Source organism: Passer domesticus, chromosome Z (genome assembly GCF_036417665.1).
Source record: "Passer domesticus isolate bPasDom1 chromosome Z, bPasDom1.hap1, whole genome shotgun sequence".
Classification (NCBI taxonomy): Eukaryota; Metazoa; Chordata; class Aves; order Passeriformes; family Passeridae; genus Passer; species Passer domesticus.
The window spans coordinates 46,283,846-46,304,618 of record NC_087512.1 but is presented as its reverse complement, the minus strand read 5'-3'; the positions used below and the strand labels follow the sequence as shown (position 1 = coordinate 46,304,618).

The 20,773-nt window shown below is 42.3% G+C and overlaps 1 long non-coding RNA gene across 3 annotated transcripts; it reads right to left on the bottom strand.

Moving 5' to 3' along the window:
* Nucleotides 1-6,068: 6,068 nt before the first annotated feature.
* LOC135290735 (uncharacterized) lies at nt 6,069-12,848 on the bottom strand. Of its 3 annotated transcripts, XR_010353511.1 has the most exons (5): nt 12,714-12,848; nt 10,851-10,978; nt 10,458-10,621; nt 8,148-8,290; nt 6,069-6,473 (listed from the first exon to the last, which is right to left on the bottom strand). It is a non-coding gene; the product is annotated as an uncharacterized LOC135290735 (long non-coding RNA). The 3 variants fall into 3 exon arrangements; XR_010353512.1 differs by lacking the exon at nt 8,148-8,290; XR_010353513.1 differs by lacking the exons at nt 6,069-6,473; nt 8,148-8,290 and having other exon boundaries at nt 10,408-10,621.
* Between the last annotated feature and the right edge of the window lie 7,925 nt (nt 12,849-20,773).

The following is a 20,773-nucleotide window of genomic DNA, read 5'->3' as shown; positions in this document are numbered from 1 at the left end:
TGGAAAAAGAAATGAAAAAAGAGGTGAAATGAATGAGAACAGTTTATCTATTTAAAATAAAGTGTCTAAGATATTCAGCTTTTTTTTCCTTAACTAGAAGAGGACTATTAATTTTTAAAAAAACAAATGTTTAAATGCATAAAAGATAATTGAATTAGTTTAAAATATCATCAAAAGTAATTTTTAAAGGACTCCAAAACTACAGGTTTTCAGGATGCTTCACACTGCATTGCTAGAAGAAAATAAAGGAAAAACGTTTCTGTCAGGAAAAGAATAGCAATATTGTTTTCCTATTGATCTCTTCTGGAAGTTTATTGATAAATGAGAAAATTGTTGGATACAAATGGCAGCTGGGTGCCTGAACTATATAGCCTTCATGGGGACAGGACCCTAAGTGTTGTTTTCGCTTTTGAATGACAGACAGCAATAGCAAGTAGGTATTCTTCCTAACTACTTGTCAACCTAGAATAAAAATGTAGCACAGAGGAGCACAGACATGGGAAGAGAGCAGAGGACTTGAAAATAGAACTTTATGAATATAACCATCTGTAACAGGGTTACTAAAACTCACCAAGATCAGCTACTGAGCAGCAAATGAATGCAACCTTATGATCTGGGTAATGTCAGCTTCAGATGAAGCAAAGAGAGCAAGCAAGAGGTATTCAAAATAAAGAAGTCTCCATAAAAGGTGAAATCAGATATGGACTGGAAAAACTAACTGTATATAATTTAAAATATAAGTGTTAGCGTCATTGAACAGTTTCATAATCATTACTTGACTAAACTATAAGACTTTTCTAGACTTAGACTAAATTTTTATTCTCTGTTCCTTTGGACCATCTAAATGTCACAAATTAGTGCAATAAATTGCAGGATAATTTGGCAAGTTAGTGAGCAATTTGGATGAAATTATTTGGTGGAAAATTTGTGCAAATTACACTGTTTAAATGTAACAGTCTGAATCCATTGAAAACTTCAGTGAGAGTGCAATCCGTGCAGCTCCAGTCAGAGTTTCACCTAGCTCAGAGACTCTGAAATTTCACTGTTAGCAGCAGACTCAGCACAACTTCAGTAAGTATATGTTGGATAGCAGCCATGCTGGTCACCTCCTAAGCCCTCTGGAAACAGCACTGAAAGATCATCCAACAGTTTTCTTGGTCTTGCAGCTAACTACAGCAAACAGGAAATTAACAAGACTACAAAGGTCTTCCTCAGCATTGCTTCCATTTCACATGAGCAGGGGCATTGTGCAAAGGATAGTCATACGATGTACCCTCTCCACAAAAAGCTTCCTAGCATCTCCGACCAGTGAATAGACCTACAGAACAAGGCTTAAAGCCTTGAGTGGTGCTCAAAGTCTTCTCAAAACTCCTGCAGGTGTCAAGCAGAGCCTGAAAACCCGTATGTGAGGAGTCAGATCTCTTCCACACATAATGTACAGCCACTTAGAAACACAATAGTTTCCTATATACAACCAGAGCAAATGAAGCCCCAGAGAAAAGAAGCGGTGCCATAATTAAAGTAATTTAGTGACTTTTTATTAGAATAGTATTAGAAGCAACAGAGTAAATGTGACGAAGGAACACAGAATTTGTGATGCACAACATAGAAAGAAAATATCTTGTTTCCAAGTGACAGACTTACATAAAAGATGGGAGTTGAACAGAAACCAGAGCAGTTAGAACAATTTGAATACGTCCTACACCATTAGTGAGTAGCAGATAACGCCAGATACAGCACCATAAAACAATGGAAAGGAGGCAGATCTCTAATACATGGCTTCCTGCTGAACATCATAGCAAGAAACCCTCTGACAGAACAAGGTGCTGCAGACACTCTTGCTGAGCTCAGCTGCATCATGCCTTGATCACTTGCTGTGCCAAGCAAATGAAGCCAGTAGTGTGGTCCACCGGCAGGTCTCAGAGAGAAATTCAACTGCAGGCAGTCAAAACAGTGACTAGCCTTCAAAATATGACTTATGGCTTGGGTCTCTGCATGGTCTCTGCATTGACTCATCCTTGAACTTGAATACACTGTAAAGAGCAGACAACATGGTTATTGGAAAGGTAATGTCAAGGGAACTTGACATTGAAGTGAAGCATTCCAGTAAAACAGTTTCTACCAGCGGAAACTCTGTTGCTGCCAAGATGTTTCTGTCTCCATACCCATCTTACTCTGTAAGAAGTGGACAGCCCAGAGCTCACTGGCACCAGGCTGCACAATAGGATGTCCTCTTGAGCAGAGACACTTCTCCAGGTTACTCTTTGAGACCAAGAGATTCCTTGGCACATTTTTCGTGAGTGATTAGTACCATGCTAAACTTTGGAATTTTAGCTAAGTAAAGACATTATTTTGTTCATACAATACTTTAGACAAAAAGTGTTGACCAATTCTAGGGCTAGAATTGAACCCAGGTGCACCTGGACTCACTTCTGTGAAGTTTAGAAAGCAACGGGGTCCTTTCTGAAGCTTATGACTCAATGGCAGGATCTCCCTGAATGTTTTGTCTGGCCCTGTCCCTATGAAATCAATAATCAAGCATACCATGCAGTTCAACCACTGCCACTTCACCATTAAACTTTGTCAGCTTACTACTTTATATCAATGAAGTATACTGTTGTTTCTCTCTTATGAGTGAAGTGCATTACTCCATCCTCACCAGTCACTTCTGAAGGACCACTTAGAGAGATGCCAGAGCTAATCTTAATTTTACTCACTCCATTCGAGAAAAATGCTGGTGTTTGCTAGCTTTTTCAGGAAAAAGCACCCTGCCACAGAAGACTGCCTTTGTGTAATTCTAGTGATGCCATAAAGGCTTCAGCTGACATTCTTTCTACAGGGAGAACCCTGGAAAATCAGGTTCTCCTGACCCATCCAGACAGCTAAAGCTACCTTTTTAATTACTAATCTATGTGCGATACAAATGCACTCTGTGACTAATGTGATAATACTATAATGCCTCATTCTACTTCAACCCTACAGGTGTCAGGGGACTTGAAATGGGTATGGTAATACCAGAATTCAGAAGGTAACCACTAGCAACACAAATGCAGAACAGTTATGTAATATGTCCTCACACTACCCTCCCCCACCATGTAGTTCTTCAACAGGAGGAAAAGTGTGTGTGTGGAGGGCAATAGGGCAGCAGAGGCAATTCCAACGATGACAGTGTTAGTCTGAGATCTCAGGCACTCCTGCTTTGGAATACGGAAATGGGATATCTATCATGCAGAGAGAAAACTAGAAACAATGCCTTACAAGGTGCTTGACAGAGATAACTGATGGCTGAGACGTCTGGTTAGAAGACAGCTCTGAGCCCAAAGCCTTTCTGCTGTAATAGTGCCACAACAAATCTATGCTACCTGTCTCTGGTCTCTCCCAAGAGGTCTGAACTCAGAGAGCTATAATGTGCTCCTTGTGCAGACAGTTCCAAGTAATCTCATAGCCCTGTTATATCCTGTTACATGAATTATTTCACCCTAGGTGCTTGTTTAAATACTTCTTTTTAAGGATAGCCCTCGTTAAGTTGTTTACTCCCTCTGTATTTTCTCCTCCACCAATTCGGAAAGAAGGCAAAGGCTTCATAATGTTTAAGATCAATACAAAATTGTAAGAAAATACATTCAGGATAGTAAAGAAACTAGGAAAGAGAATCTGAGTAACAGAACAGAGAGGAAAAAATAAACAGCAGATTTGCTACCTACAGGCCATAAACTTCATACTTATTTTCATTTCCATTATCACTAAAGTCACTACTAAATTATTTGTCATTATTGGAAAACAGATTCATAAGCCTTTCTTTGAGATCTAAACCACTTTGAATGTATCTTCTTACCATCTCTCCTGTGCTGCAAAAACCCACCTTTATTTCTTCTGATAAGCTATATATCGTGAGTATAATAGCTCATCTGGTCGCATGATATGTCCTAGAGGAAGACACAGGGAGATAAAAAAAAAAAAAAAAAAAAAAAAAAAAAAAAAGAGGAGGAGAGGACCACTAACAGATTTAACACAAATTCAGAGCTTACAAAATAGAGAAAAAGCCAGGGCATGGGTGCTATACCAACATGATCTCTTAGAACAACTCTTCCTCCAGGCTCATTAGTTTTGCCACAGCACTTGGCTGTGGGCTGTGGTGAGTCTGTCTCTATACGTATAATAGAAATCTGAGACTCCACACATGTAAGGCCAACAACTGGCAGGAGCTCAGCAGTAGTCTGACATCTTTTATAACCTTGACCTTGCTTAGCCCTTCTTATAAGAGCCAAAACATAACCCTCTTCACCTTTTTCACTCATGCATGGCTGATGTTTCTACCTGTGTTATGCTGGATACATTCTTACAAAAGACCTGGCTGTGAGAAGGACGTGGCTGCTGGAACTGCTCCTGCTCTTCACAGGGACATTGACCCAGGAACAGATGAGGTGCAGTGGTGGGTAAGCAGGGATGCTGCTGCTGAGGTTTTAGGCTGTGGCTGCCGTGCTGGCTGCAGCCAGTTGCATGCAGTGAGGCTGCAAAGGAAGAAGATCATAAATGCAGAGAAGAAGCACCTGCCTCTATGGTGCCAGCCCAGTCACCCAGAGGGAATTGCACCATGCAGTTCACACTGCCGCTGGCCTCAGCTAAAGCTCTCACAGACTGTCATGGTTTGACCCTGGCACAATGCCAGGGCCTCCATGAAGAGTATATTTCTAAAAGGGTTGCTGTGAGATGTTACCCGGGAACAGAACAAAACAGGCTCCCATTCGGAGATGGAGGGAAAAACACAACATTTTATTAATAACAATATCCATAAAGGAACACACACACAGAGCAAAGAATAAAAACTTTCCAAATACATTCCTCCTCCCCCCTCCCTTTTCTCCACAGAATGAGATAACACCATAGATTCCCACCTTTCAGGTAATCAGCTTTCAGTCCATCATCATCTTTTCAAATAATCCACCCTCAAATCCATCGGGGAGAGAGAAGTCCGCCCTTGCACCATAGGCTTCCCCCCCATGTCCAGTGCTCTCACCACTGGACACAGGCCAGGACTGCTTTTAGGGTATCTTGTTTAAGGATGCTCTACCCAGTTCCAAAAGCAGCAGTCTCTCAACTTTGGGACACCAGTCCCCCCCCAAATTTACCCCCTGGGGCCGAGGGGCTCGTGAACAGAGATCTTCCCCTCCACGGAGACAGAGGGCATCCCACACCCTCCTCAGCCGTCTCTGTTCACTCCACTGCTTCACTCTTGGCTCCAAAGTATTGTCTCCCCCTAAATACAGTCTCCAGGTATGGGTCTGTCCATGGCTATACAAGAAAGAGTCCCGCTCTAGGCCACTCCATCATCTCTTCTCACCTAGGATTCTTCTCATCTCTTCCAGTTTTCCTCACACGCAGTCCATCATCTCTCTCTCCTCATTCTGATTCAGGAGGAGCAGTATTTGCAAGGTTTCTATTACTCTACCAAGGGGTTAAAAACTTCGCCTCTGCCTGCCCAGGACTCCCACAGCTGCCGGGCACCTTCTCTCGACGCATCCCCCGCTTCTGGCCGGCTGAGCCGCCAGCACAGTCTCTGTCTCTCTCTCCGGGGGGAGGCGGGGGGGGGGGGCTGCCCAGACATTTCAAATCTCGTCAACCCCTGCATGTTCTCCTCCACCTCTGCAGCTTTTGGGGCTCCCGGCCTCCTCCCTGTCATGGCCTCCCCCTCCCCCACCCAGACACAACTGGGCAGGGGAGAGGTCGGACCTTACTCACCCACGCCGGATTCCCAAAGAGGAAGTTCTCTGGGAATCTCCTGCTTTTAACCCCCTTGTGTTCTCAGAGGCGTATCCAGACCCTTAGTGGCCACATCAAATGCCAATTTTGAATTTGGCCACTGATTGGCCGGACTTAGACTTTTCTAGAAACACATTTCCGGCCAAACCACGACACAGACGTCTGGCCATGAAGACAAATCCACAGGGTAAGCAGGACCATGAACTCTTCCCAAAAGAAACCAAATGTACCTCTCATTCCCACAATTGTCATTGTTCACAATGCAGTAGATTCAATTAAATTTATTTAAAATATTTTCAGATCTGGTATGGAAAAATGACTCTGTTGCAGTTAAAAGTCTTTGTCTATTTTTCTTGTGTTGTCAGCTGAGGCCACTGATGATTCAGAGCCAGGCAGGACAGCATCTGTGGCTCGCTATCAGCAAAGTGTGTGCAAAGCTGTAAACTGGCACTCTTTTCACTTGCTAAAGTAGATATTCACCTTCCTTCCCTGCCTGCCCAAAGGCACTTGCACATCTTTAGTTTGCAACTGCTTCTTCAGCTTTTGTTTCTACCCTGAGCAAAAATTACAGATTTGTTGTTTCCACCCATTAGTCCACACTGGCAGGATTGCCCCAAGGATCAGTGAAGGCGCAGCGCTCTCCTGCTGCCACTTATTTCCACCATAACCAGGAATCAGGTGAGGTCATGACAGGTCTACTTTCCACCTGTGTCCTGCAAAGGGAAAGGGCAGTGTCACTCTGCAGTCTGGTGCAGTGGGATGACATGTTGCCCTCCAGCAGACCTGCTCAAGCAGGCCTGAGCCTGATCCACCCCCTGATACATTCCCATCCTGCTCACTACAGGCTATAGGGTAGATATGCATAAAGAGGGGGAAATTATGACCAGCGCTAAAAGAAGGATATTATATTTCACGCCAAAAGAAGGATATTATATTTCACTCACAAACTTATGAAATATTAGAAAAAGCTTAGTGCATTGACAGACCCTTATTTACCTAGTGGATTATGATCATAGTGACAATATACATATTATGTACCATGGGATTCTAACATTTGGTTTAAAAAGAGAACAGAGGGAGAGAAAAGTGCAGACTTTTCCCTGGGTGCACAGCCCAAAGCCAAAGCAGTGCATCCCAGATTTATTCAAGCAGCCACTAGATTTCCTGAGTTACAGGAGAGAACTGGAGAAAGAGTGTAAATGCTTTTTCTAGGTAATAAAGCCTAAAAGGAATAGGAGAAAGTTTTCAAGCAACATGGTGCATAGGTTTCCTCTCCACACAGTGGGTGAGGAAGTTTTTGAACTCTATCAATGCATAGTATCAGCACTGCAACTAGAAGATAAATCTATTTTGCTGGACATTTAAAAAATATTAAGGAAACACTGTAACCCTAAATTGAACATTGTGTTTGAGCAGCAGCAATTTTTGCCTCATCATGTTGTAACAAATGGAACTGACACATATACAGCCAAAGCAGACACAATGAGCAGCAGCAACAGTCTGAGATTACCAAAAATTATATGCTTAGAGACAAAATTGTTTTCCATCTGACTGACAAGGAGCTGGGAGAGAGGTTATTAAGGGAAATGGATTTGTGCTTGCAAAAAGGCAATAGATGTCTGCCAAGTCTTGGAAGCCATGCACTGCTAGAAGTGATAATGTCTGGGCAAAGTATTGAAAAGTCTGTATAATAATACTGTCAGTAGAAACAGCATGAAAAGTGGCAAATATAGAGCTCAGCCATGAACAAGACATGCAAATCATCAATAAAGACAGAGATGGCAATGGCCTCCCTACTACTGAAAATTATTCTGCATGGACAGCACAAAAGATACTAAGGCCAGAGCTGTCTTCCCCAGTGAAAACTTTTTTCCAAAAATCACAAGGACCAAGTCTCTTCCTAGGCTATGCCTGCCAAAAGTAGAAGTCTCCACTTTAGAAAACATTTTCTGGTGCTGGAATTGTTAATAATATCTGATTTTGTTAAAAAAATTATCTAGGAACTAACCAATTAGAAAAAGATCCTATTTCATCCAGAAATTAGGAAACAGAGACACCCATATCACCTATTGTTGTAGAAAACTGTTGCCCAGAGTCATGAAGGAAAACAGAGCTGCAGTACATAACTGTCTACAATCACAGAAAAAGGCATAATGATGAAACTCTAGGAACAAAAAACATTGTATCTGTAATCTGATCAAATAACTGAAATATTCATGAAGGAACATCACTGTTTTATGAAGCCTGTGCATGGCTCAAACGCTCCATATGTAACTCATCCAGAAGCTGGGAGAGAGGAGACAGAGGACACCCAGCTGCTATGATACAGGGTGCCAAGTAAGGCTTTTTCCTCCCCCCTTTCTCCTTTCTTTAACAATGACTCCTACCAGCTCTTCTGATGGTGCTGCTCTCACGTGCATGGAGTCGGCCCCACTGGGAGTAGTCAGAGTGATGGCTGACAGTGCAAAACCTCCCTTGAGTGCACTGCAATTCCACTCTTTGTGGAATCAATAAGCCAAGGTCTGCCATTCTGCATGAGGCAAGTGAGGAGGAGAGAATGAATAACTTGACGAGGAATCAAATCCTAGGAGCAACCTACTACTACATGGAGGTCCCTTTGGCCCAGCAGAGAGCATAGGATGAATGGTGCTGGCAAGTCCTAAGGGCAGTGACCTGGACAAGAGATTGACAAACTTGTAGTTCAGTTTAACATGCTGCCTCTTTTACTCTGCTACTTTCTCCTAGCCACTCATATACATAAAAATGTAAATATATTAAAAATGTTTATATATAAATATATACATATATATACTACAGCAAAAATGCATTAGAGATTTCTGAGCCAGGAGGTCCTGCATCAGGGACCAGCCCCTTTAAGACTCCAAGATCAGGTGAACTTGCAGAACTGGTGCACAGCCCAGAAAATGTTGGTGAAACTGGGCCTAAGGCATCTGTCAAAGAGGACTGGGGAGGATGGGGGATTGGGGCTTGGCTTTGCTCATCTAATTAAAATCAATGCTTTTGCATAAGCAGTTTTCTGTAACCAGTGAACTGCCTGGAATGCTGCTGAAAAGTTCCAGAATTCTGAGGGGCAATTTAATAACAAACTCCTGTGAAGATAGGAGATCACAGGGAGGAGGTTCCTGCTGTGAATAGCACAGGCATAATGAGCCAAATTCTTGTACAAACACAAACCAACTCAGTGACCCTTGTCTGTACAGTTACTGCCAGTTTTCAGACAAGGTCTGATGCATTGGTTGCCATGTTTCTTGCCTCCTGAGTGCCTTGATTCCAAGTGGGATAATTAATTTTTTTTCCTAGTAGCTGGCGCAGTGCTGTGGTTTGCATTTACTATGACAATAATGTCGACAAGACACTGATATTTTAGCTGTTGTTATGGAGTGCTTACTCTAAGTCAAAGACTTCTCCAGTTTCATGTGCTCAGCCAGTGAGCAGATGTACAAGAAGCTGAGAGGGAGCATGGCCAGGACAGATGACCTGAACTGACCAAAGGGATATTCCATATCCCAGAACTTAATGCTCACTCTATGAAGGAAGTTGCCCAGAGGGCATCCATTACTGCTCAGGGATGGACTGAGCAGTCCTAACTGGGTGGTGAGCAATTTTATTACATATCACTTGTTTAAAGTTGAGTTTTATTCCTCTTTATCTTTTTGTTATATCCCTTTTCTTTTCTATTGTTGTTGTTATTATGTAGTTACTTTATTTTATTTATTAAACTGTTCTTAACTCAACCATGGTGTTTTTGCCATTTTCCAATTCTCCTCCACATCCCACCTCAGGGAAGACAAGTACACAAATGGCTGCATGGTACTTAGTTGCCATCTGGGTTTAGCTACAGTACTGAGAAGTGCCCTGAAATAGGCTGACAGGAATCTTATCTTGTTTAGAATCCAGGCCTATTTACCTAAATAATAGAGAAAGGGCTAGAGTATAGAAATTTCTTCTCTAATTCCAGAAGCATCCTGTCATCCTCCCTGGTGTGCCTGCTTCTCCACCTCCCAAATCCTTTCTTAATCCTCATCCCTTGGTGCTGCAGTCAATTAACAGGCTGTAATTGTGATGGGCTGTGAAAACACCATTTTCAATGGTGTGTTCAAAACCTGTATCTGCAAAGTGACTGGTACATGAGCATGAGAATCAAGTGTATTTTTAAAATTGTGTCAGCTTAAATGAATGGATTTTCTCAGGCTTAAAACATAATCAGTCCCAGACCTTCCTCTGGCAAGTGGTGGATACTTGAATATGTGTTTGATCTCTGAACAAAATCTTTATTTTAGAGGGATTTTTTCATTCTCATTGTTAACTGTTCCCAATGTACAACTGATGCTTCTCCCCAGAAACAGCTAGATTTGTCTGTTATATCTGTGCCTTATACCAACGTGGTCCAGAAAGCTACAGCCTGAACTATGGCAAATGGTTATCATTTAGACGCATTTAAGATTTTCTACATCAGGCTGAACAAATACAAATTAACCTGGAGAGTGCTATGTTTGGTAAATCTATAGCACATTGTTATTAAGGAGCAAAATTAAATCTAAAATGTAAACCTCCGCACTCCACATTAGCTACCACAGAGTTTTCTCAGAAACTGTTCGAAATGAAACAGGTAGTAGGAAATGAGGCATTATTTGCTACCCGTAGGGCAGATAGCAGTCATCCAGTTTAATCACCACCTGGGACAGCTGGGACAGCTTTCCTAGCCAGCATCTCCACTTCAAAAATATACTACACAGCCTCTCTTCTCGACCTGCCCATTCTCCAGCTGAGAAAGAAGTCATCATTCTGGGTAAGATGTTTCCAGAGAAGGACATGAGGATTATGCGATACTGCAGAACACCTAGATGGGATCAAAGAGAGTGACTGTGAGCTGTTGTTCCACTTTTACAGCCAGAGAGGATAGGCACTACAGGGACAGGCTGCCTCGATGAGGTTTTCACCTTGTTCTTCTGCCTCTAGCTAGCACAACAGACCCTTCATCCTTGCAAGGAGCCTTCTCTCTGCAAAACTGATCATAACAACTTGGTTGTCCCTGGGACAGAGAGGACCACCCCAAGCCACTCACTCACCTGAGGTGTCAGCTGCCTCTGCTTTGTGGACTAGCCAAGGCTCAACCCTTGCTGCAGCTCTGAATACAGTCTTACAGGACTTGTAGGGGCCAGGAATTCTTGGATGAACCTGGACCTGTAAATCATGGCTGAGACATGGCATTCATAAAATGATTCATTAAAGCTAAGCTGACTTCTTCAGGAAAGGAATATAAAGGCACTGGTTTCTCTCTCTCTCTCTCTCTCTCTGTGTATACTGATGCAAACACACGGCATAGATGTGAAAATTACTCTGGTGCTACAACTGCTCAGTCCTTCAGCTTCCTCTCATAAGATAAATATTATTCACCTTTTATCCACCTGTTTTCTTGGTACCTGAACTGCCAAAAATGAATTCTTTTCCTTTGTTTCAATGTCTCTCCCAGCCTAGTAATCACAATGCACTTGCATCAGCACTAGAAATACGTTTACTCTGCAGGTGTTTTCAGCAAAGATGTAAAGAGTACTACAGTTTCTTTAATATGACCTTGGCTTTCCATAAACTAAAGTATTTCTCTTCCTCTGCTGTAACAGAAAATGTACTTTCTTAACCATCTCTTGATACGTATCTAGCAAACAATGATCAATATCTGGTGTCTTGAGAAAAATCCTTTCTCAAATGCTTTTAGTGTCTGAATTTGTCTCCTGCTAGACACTTTGTGTAGTGTAGAGACACATTTGCAAGGAAACAGTAAACTATTGACTTGCTGGTGAGAGTATGAAGTAACTGTAGTGATTAAAATTATAATTTTTAGAAAAACCCCTCTGCTGAGAGGTAGAACATGTCAGAGTTTTATAGGATGAATTTGTAAAGGAAAAGAAGTCAAAGATATGAAGTTTGCACAACACCATATAACTAATTTTATTTCTGTCAGGATACTAGTATATTTCTCACACTGTAGCAACACTACTCATAAATCACAGCTCAAAACCATTATGCCTGGTTTCCCTGAACTGATGCTAAGCGAAGAAAAAAAGCACAGAGAAAACTAAAGCCAGGAAAGCTACAGATATATTCCAGGGAAGTTTCTACATCAAAAATTCGAGAATAAAACTGTTCCTTTGAGGGCTGTACCCTGTTTCCACACCAAAAGGAACTTAAGCCTATACATAACAACATCTCCTGGGAAGTTTCACAATAACTGTAAATCCTTTTCTGTAAACCTAATGGGCTGACTGTTGAATTTACTGCAAACTCCAGAGACGTTGTAATCCTTGGCAATGTATCTAGAACATGCCTCATATAAGCACATAAGAGCCAAGGACCAGGCTTGCACCAAGTTTCCTCCTGACTGTCTTGCTCCTTCACTGCAGGTACAGAGAACACAGACCTCCAGTTACGTGCAGAATAGCCTCTCATCCGTACTCTGTGGCACCACTCTATCCTCTACGTACTGCAGCACTCATGTATCCTGTCTTACTACTGTCTTTTGGGGCCAGGAGCACACAGGAGCATGGCTCCCTTAGTAACACCTGCTCAGCATCAGGGTGCTCAGTGCTGCATGTGACATGTATCAGATACCACTGGAAAAGCATGCACAAGTGTCATCTGCAAACAGGGATCTCCAAAGAGCTGTTCGACAGGGAGAGCTGTGACTCTGGGTGTGCTGGGCTGAGATATTGCCAACACTGCTACCTATTGTAAGCAGCCATGCTGTTGGCGGAATATGACAGCACTCATGCCTCAGACTCGAGGGTGGTGGTGCTAAAAAACATCCTGCGCTGGAGTGGGGAAGGCAGTGACAACTGACAGCTGACAGCTCTCTGAGCAGTGACACCTGAACACAGGTTTGCTGTTCAGATTATAATTCTCAGCCCACGAGCAGACAAGTGTGAAATATGTACCATGCCATGTTCTTGCTACTGGGGCAGAGATGAAACTTGGTGAAGCAACACTTGTTGACTGGACTGGGGCTGTATGCCAGATGTTACAGAGAAGCTGGAGCTTGTGCCAGCATTTACACTCAGTTTCATGGGGGCCTTATGTTTATCTCATTGTGACATCCCACCCTTAAAGGGAAAGGAAGGGAACACACAACATTCATAAATGCTCATGGTCAAAAGTAATGACAAAAGTCAGGGGGTCCACAAAAGCTTTCAGAGTTGTATTAGTAAATTACACTCTTGGCATGGAAATTTGTTTAAGTTGGTCCCTGATATCCTGTATGAACATGTGGCAGTAGTTCAGTGGGTTTTGAATAAAGTGGGTTTTGAGTAGAGTGAAAGGAAAGAGAGAAAGAGACATGAATTAAATATGAGGAGAGAGAATGAAAGGTAAAGAGGAAGAGGGATCACCATTCCTGGCTCCAGTGGCAAACCAGCTGGAGTGTCCTGGGGGTGCCTATACACCTGGGCTTGGTAGGAGTACATACTATTTCTGCACCCTTTTCACTTTCTGTGCAGATTTGTTCTCATGCGGAGTCCATTCCTCTAGACTTTTTAGGAAAAGGGTTGGTGGGCTTCAGGGGTCTTGGGTGGTCCATGCCCACTTCTCAGCCTCATCCCTGCACTTGTGCTGTGTTGTGCTTGTCTCCAGGAGCCAGAACAAGGACGTTTGTCCCAGAAATGTGCTGCCCTACATCCTTATGGCCTCTTCTCCAGACACATCCTGTTCTTTATCATTTGATTTTTACCAACAATTCTTGGCTGTTATCAGCAACAATCCATGGCTGGCTCCACAGCTATCTGGCTATCGGATATGTGTATGTTGGAGACACACACAAGAGCCCCCTTGTCTTCTAGGATTCTACACTCAGGAGTTAGTCTTTTTCTTGCCCTCCTGGCAGCAGGACAGACCTGTATGCACTCTTAGTTATGTAGCCCTGAACTAAGTTCTGCACTCAACAGCACAGCCGTTATTTAAAGGGGGCATAACCTGGAAAGAGCTGAAGTGAAAGCCCTGAGTGACAAACATGCCCAGCTTATCTTCACTGTGTTTTGTTTCTCTCCCACTCTGAAACAAATCAGCCATCCTATGAACAGGATGAACAGCAACATCCCATGAACAGCCTTTAAATTAAAGGCTGTTTGCACTGTTGTTCACCTGTTGCCTCAGTATGCCTGTTCCAGATATGCTCCTTCCAAATTAGCAAAGATTTATCAAACAGGAGTCTGTTGAGCTCCAACAGAGTGACTGTCCTCTCTTGGCTGGGAATCCCTCAGTGCTGCTCCCTGTGCAGGCCAAACTGGCTGCAGACAGCCTGCTGCCTGTATCATCCTGCTACCATAGAACAACCTGACAGGGAAAGAAAAGCACCAGAGTGCACTCAGTAACTAATTCAGAAAAAAAATGGTCATGGATTTATAAGTTATTTAACTTTTTTTAAAAAAATTGCTTTTCCTACAGTTGGAGCTGAAAGAGTCATTTGGTTTCTTACTATGTTTTTACTATGTAAATACTTCAAGTACTTTACATTACAAAAACTAACACATCTCTCCAGCTGTTCTTTTCTCACATTCAGATTCTAAATTCTGGTCCAAAGAGTACCCATTCTGGTCTAAAGAGTACCCTTTTTTTACTCTAATACATTTCTTTTCTGCTCGTCATATCATCAGTATTTCTGTGAACAGAAGAACAGTTGCCAGCAAGTGGAGCCAGCACTGATTAGTCCAGAATCTTGTTCAGGCAGCTACCACCAGAATAACAAAAGCCCACCCTGCAAAGGCAATAAAAAAATGATTAATATTGCAAGTTTGATCCTTGCTCTCAGATTTTGATCTGCAGTAACCATCAGGTCAGGTATTTTTCAGTTCTTTCCAGAGATCCAGGATGAAAAGGGTTATTCTCCCTCCCAGTTTACTGGAAAATTGAGCTTCTCCCTTACAGCTGTACAGGAGCACAGCTGACAGTGTGATGTGAGAGTCATGGAAACATTTAGATTGGTAGAGACCTCTAAGATACAGAGGTAGCCCTGAGCAGCCCACTTCCTGCTGTGTGCTCTATCCCATTCCCACCAGGGACAAGGGCACCCGGACACCTCTCTGCATCATGGTAGAGGTTGCATGCCCTAATGGGCTCCCTCACTCAGCTCTTGACAGGTGATGAAGCAAAGCCTAACACGAGGCAGCTGAATTTAGTTCCAGGCTCAGCCATGACTGTGCTCAGGGCTGCAGCAGCTGGAGATCAGTGGGTTTAATGGGACAGTTAGCTGTCCCACTCAAGCATCCCAGCATCCCAGGGGTGTGGGAGAAGCCCATGCCTCTCCCATCAGCAGAGCCCCAAAGCAATTTGCAGCTGATTGCTTTGTTCCACCCCTGTTGGTGTACAGCTGACAGCTGACACATGGAAGATACAGATGACTTGAGAAATCAGCTCCCCTCCTGACTCACATGGAGGAAAGATGCCATAGTGACAGCCAGTTGCAGATATGAGAGAAATTGAAAATTAAAAATAAATAAATAAATACACCCCAGCACTGCAGGGTGATATTCTAATGATATGAAATGGATGTGTCAAAAATAGAATACACCCACTTAAAATGAATATCTTTTAAAGAAATGAATGTTCTTTGCAGAAGATGAAAGGCTCCACAGAGTAACACATGGGAAGGCAAATAAATGAGTAATGGTTGCAGGGAAGGTAACCACTCCAATGTGAAGAGCATTTCCAGTTCCCTGCACGGCAGCTGTACAAATCCTTAGTACAGAGCACATGCATTATGCACATTTTAATTTCTTTGCCAGGTCTCTAGGAAGACCGAGTCTTTGAAGCCAGATTATGACAAGCAGCACCTGGTCACTCAGACCCAGTACCACACTGAGTCCACAAGAGCAGCTCTGCGAGAAAGTCCTATGTCTAGACACCCATAATTACTTGTGAAATTGGACAAATGAGTGAGGCTTGGGTGACAAATTTTAGATCTTCGAGTTAAGAGGTACGAGCTATTATTTGATTTAAACAGGTACCACCAGCCAGGTTTAAGACCTAAGCCATATCAGCAAACTATGTGCTAAAAGGAGGCAAAAACTTATTCAGGACTAACAACAGAAAAAATTACACATAAGCTCCTAGTGCAACATGATATTTAACAAGTAAATGGGTTTCCATGTGCATGAATGAGGGAATAGGATTTAGCACTGAGGTCTTTCCAGCTTTCTAAACAGAACTGATGAGTTCAATGTCAGAATCCCATAAATTGTTCACTTGCCTATGCTTTAAAGGGATGTTAAAAATAGATTTCCTTATACTTTCAAAAAGATGTCAAAAAAAATGAAGAGACTTTCATGAGAAAAGAAATTGTGGTTTCAGGACAGCCTTATTGTATAAGTGATTCAAGGAGCCTGAGCTGCTTATCTTATCACAAAAAAAAAAAATTCAGAAGATTGAGGGAGGGGTGACTTGATTACAGAGTACAGGCAGATTCACTGAGAGAAAATCACAAATATTAAAGGGATTTTTAAAACAGATAAAAAAACCATGCATAAACTCACTGTCTGGAAGTTAATGCCAGACAAATTAGAAACAAGGAACAATTTGTTACAGCAAGGATGATTAACCATTAGGACAAGCCATTTCTGAAAGCAGTGGATTCTTTTTTTCTGCTGAAATTCTGAAAGACTATTTTCTTGGCAGGGAAGCTTATTCCACAAGGTTATGGTCCTATACAGCAGTAATAGATGAAAGCATATCATCTCTATTGCAGCAGTTTGGGCTGGATGTCTCTTCTGGCCTTCATATCTGTCTTTCTCTGGAATGAAGTAAAAATTACTGAACCCAACAATTATTGCAAATACCCTTTTGAAGGTAAGGGTCAGACTTGTGAGATACCGTTTAATCTCACAATGGCCCTTAATCTGGCTATTTATGACAATCCGGCACATTAAAACCATATCTCCAATCTCAAAATAATTTCCTTTTTTATTCCTAAAGAAATTCAATTGGATCAACATGAAATTGAGCTAATGCCCCAACTGAAGCCATTGTTAGCTAGAGTGGGTGTCATTTTCTAAGCCCTTCTCCAGTGGCCTGCTGTGCCAGGAAAAATATTCTTAGAGTTTGTAGGAAAGAGTAGGAAAACTGTAATAAAAAAATGTGTATCTTCTAGACAGAATCAACAGTTTTCAGTGACAGAAATCCTACAAACAAAAGAATAGAAAATGTTGTACATTTATAGCCACACAAGGGATCAACTTGTCTTCTATCTGTTGCATATAAAGCAGTTTATATAAGGGTTGATAGGAAATTAAGTCAAACCTGGTGTCTAAATAAACTCAGTTTTTGACACTGTTGTACACTATAGTATATTTTCTACCCAACTTGAAGCTCACATTACCCTACTGTCTGCTTCCAAAATGCACATTGGTTTTGTACCAGCCAGCAAGACAAGCTCAGCAGTTACACCAATAAAAAGGAAGAACTTGCAGCAGCGAGCACAAGTCAGCTAAACAGATTATTTGCTTGGTCATCCAAAAGCTTCAGCAGTGAAAATAATAGAGTGGCTGTCCCCAGATTCTGAAAGGAACAAGTGTTTGTATCTGGGAAGTCTTTATACAGTGGCTGGATGTCCTTCACAAGGGCACTTGTGTGCTGTGCGTGTGTACAAGGCACTCTTCCTGCTGCCGCAGCCGGCCGAGGGTGGCACCCAAATGCAGCGGCAGGGCAGTCTCTAGTGGCAGAGCAGCCAGCAACAATTACGGACCGTATTACACCCCTGCTTTTTTCTAGGTTGCAATGTTCTATGGTGTTCTCGGTTTGGTAATCCCACCCCATAGCCAGCAACACTCTTTGGGATTAGCACACTGCAGCTGTTAAAAGGATGGCTGTGACATGCTCTGCCACGCCCAGGCTCTCTGCGACTCACCATCTGAGCACAAGATTGGAAGGAAACTTGTTACTCCTGAATCATGCCACTTTGTTTGTCTGGACAAGAGTAACTTAATTTCTGGCAATCCAGTGTACATGTTTCTGTGGAAACAAGGACCAGCAGAATGCACTCTTGTAGCCACTGGTTTGCTCCAGTCTCCATGGAAACAATCATTGCATGGGAGAAAAAAACCTAATGATTGCAAACTAATGACTTACTGGAAGCTTTTCTCTGCTTTGATTTTTCTTTTGTCGTCCTTATTGTTACAAAATAAAGAGGACATATATGATGTTGTCTCAAATTCGTGATACAATAAAGGTCAGAGTCAGAAAACATGGGATGAAGACCCCAAGAGCTCAGGCAGCCCAGCACCAGGCCCCTGAGAAACAGCTAGGGTGGAAGTGGTGGTCTTGCACTCTGTAGAGGGAGAAAGATGGGAGGCAGACCCATCCAGCTTGCACAGATATGCTTGTTGTCTCCAAACACAGCCTATCCCAGACTCCCAGGCTACCAGGACTAGTAAAGACTGCACCACAAAAGACTGATGATCAGCCCTGTGGTGATAAGGGTCTTGGCAGAGGGAGGCCACATCCGTGTGGTAGTGCCAAGGCACAGATATAACTTTCCCAGTCCCTTCGGCTTCCTAAGCTTTCTTCACAGAGAAACCCAGTGATTTTGCCCTTTCTTTGCTTTTTGTCTTTTACAGAGGTTCATGAGTCTCCCAACATGACTCCCCCACAACTGCCTCACTTTCTGTGACATGGCCTCCAAAGAAATACCATCACAGCAACATAAAACAGATGAACTCTGTTAAAATCAGATGAGGATTTTCAGCTGCATGTGTAACCCAAAGATTTCATTAATTTCTCCATTTTCTTCTGAGGATTTTCACAATGACCTTCTGCAATTGCTTTTGCCCACTCTGTTTTCTTTCATCCCTAGGGTTACTAGCATCTTTGGCCCACATGTATTTTACAAGAAAAAGCCATATGGGCACCTTTTATTTCTGCCAGCAACCACTGTTCAGGATTGTTGGTTACTGTTTCACCTTATTTTGCCCTGTACAGCCATTGTCATCTCCCACTTCCTTCTGATAATACAGACAGAGATATCCCACCAAGCAGTGATGCACTGTGCCGGACAAAGCCTGTGCTGCACTGACATGGCTTTCCACTGTGACTCAGCAAACACACGAAGACATGTCACCACATCCTCAGGATGTCAAAGTCCATCCAGTTCCTGTCTTTGTGGGTACAATGGCAGCAGGTTTTAGCCAGCATATCCTTGTGCGAAACGATTAGAAATTATGTTGGTGTCCATAGAAGGGAAGTGACAGTCAGGACAAGACAAAATGTGGCTGGGGAAGGCTGGCAGTATGATGAGGGGTCTGTAGCCTAATAGAGATGAAATCTTGTACCCACACAGGCATAGCACACAGAGGCGAGTTAAACACTGGAAAGTTGAATCAATGACTCATGTTCTAAATCCTTTACTTCACCTTAGTCTGTAAATGTCAACCCCAGCAAGGAATACCCCTGGCCCCAGTTTCCCCATTTGTACCTTTGCCTTCAGGACAATGGATTATGCATAGCAATGGTGTGGTTAGTGTGACTGCTCCTTCCTTTGGTAGCTATTTAAGAGCAGCAACCGCACAAAGTACTCCACTGTCCATTCCTGCCACACAGTTTTGTGGTGAGACATTCTCTCCTGAATGGTGCACACACTTTCCTCTTCAGGGGCAAAGACATTTTGTGTTCAAGCAGAATTAACTGAGGGTATTCAGGTGGCTGTTTCACATCCCCCATAACAATCCTGTGTACAAAGCTTCTTTCTGCTCAAGCAATCTAAATAAATAAGACTCACTGCTAATAATTACCTGACTATAAATTCATGGCAGGAAATAATTGAGGAACTTAAATTGTCTTTGGCACTTTAAACTAGCAAAGTGAAAGGTCCTAACATTGATACTGCTTCTTAATTGTTCCATGACTGCCAGAAAATCAGATCTGGCCCATTTTCAATGGGATTTAGGGACTTAGGGCAGGAAGATATCTAGTGTCCCCACTAGACTATGCTAGATTGCAATATTTTTTTGTACTACAGTGATGCCCAGGAGCTCAAAAGCTAAATAGTGATACATATTCTTACTCCTGTTTGCCCCTTACCCCTGTTTGGATGAGCACATCTCAGCATAGTGCTTTTTCACTAGAGAGTTCTCATTCTGATTAGTAGTTATGAGACAGAAATTATAAAATACTAGTGCAAAAAAATTGCTAACAGAGGAAACAAAAGCAAGAGGAACAATAAAACTGCATGTCAGAAACATGGTCTTTCAGGGCATAGCTGTATTTTATCCATTGGATAAAAATATTTTCTATGCATCCAGATTGAAAAGCAAAGAAAAATAACAAAAGTAGCTTTAAGTATTCACTTACAATTAAATGCTGAAATATTGATTTTTCTTCATTCCTTTTAATAGGCCAGAAGGCATACTTGTCTCACATCAACTGTCATAAAAGCAAACCAGAAAATTCACAGTTCAATATTTGAATGGGTACGAATTCTGTGAATGCTAACAGCATTGTAGTCATAAAAACAAGCACCTAACAAATACTTCACAAGATTTTCAGGTTGTTCCTGTCAATCTTTATGTGACTGTCTCTTCCACTTAAGGTCCCTCCTTCTCTGGGACTCATCTAGAGTTACAAAGAAGCTCACTCAAGAAAAGGTTAAAAATGTTTTGCTATGAAAAAAAGATTCAGAGACAGAGACCCTGTAATATCCAAACCAATGTTAATGCAAAACAAAGATCAAGTAGATCAAGGCATAATAAATATTTACAGAACAGATGGGAAAGGTGAAATGAGAATGTTAAGAATTAGTATGTGGCTGCTGAGACACGGAGATAATGAGCAATTAATTACGTAGCTAAAGCTGCTTGCTTTTACTGTGAAAGAGTTTCAGAAATACAGAGAACTTCATAAATCCCTATTGACAGACTTCAGGTTAGCTGTTGCATCCTGGCATTACGTCTAACATTGCTACAAAGTTGAAGTGAATTGGGACAAGAGATCTGCAGGATGACAGTATCTACAAGGTAGT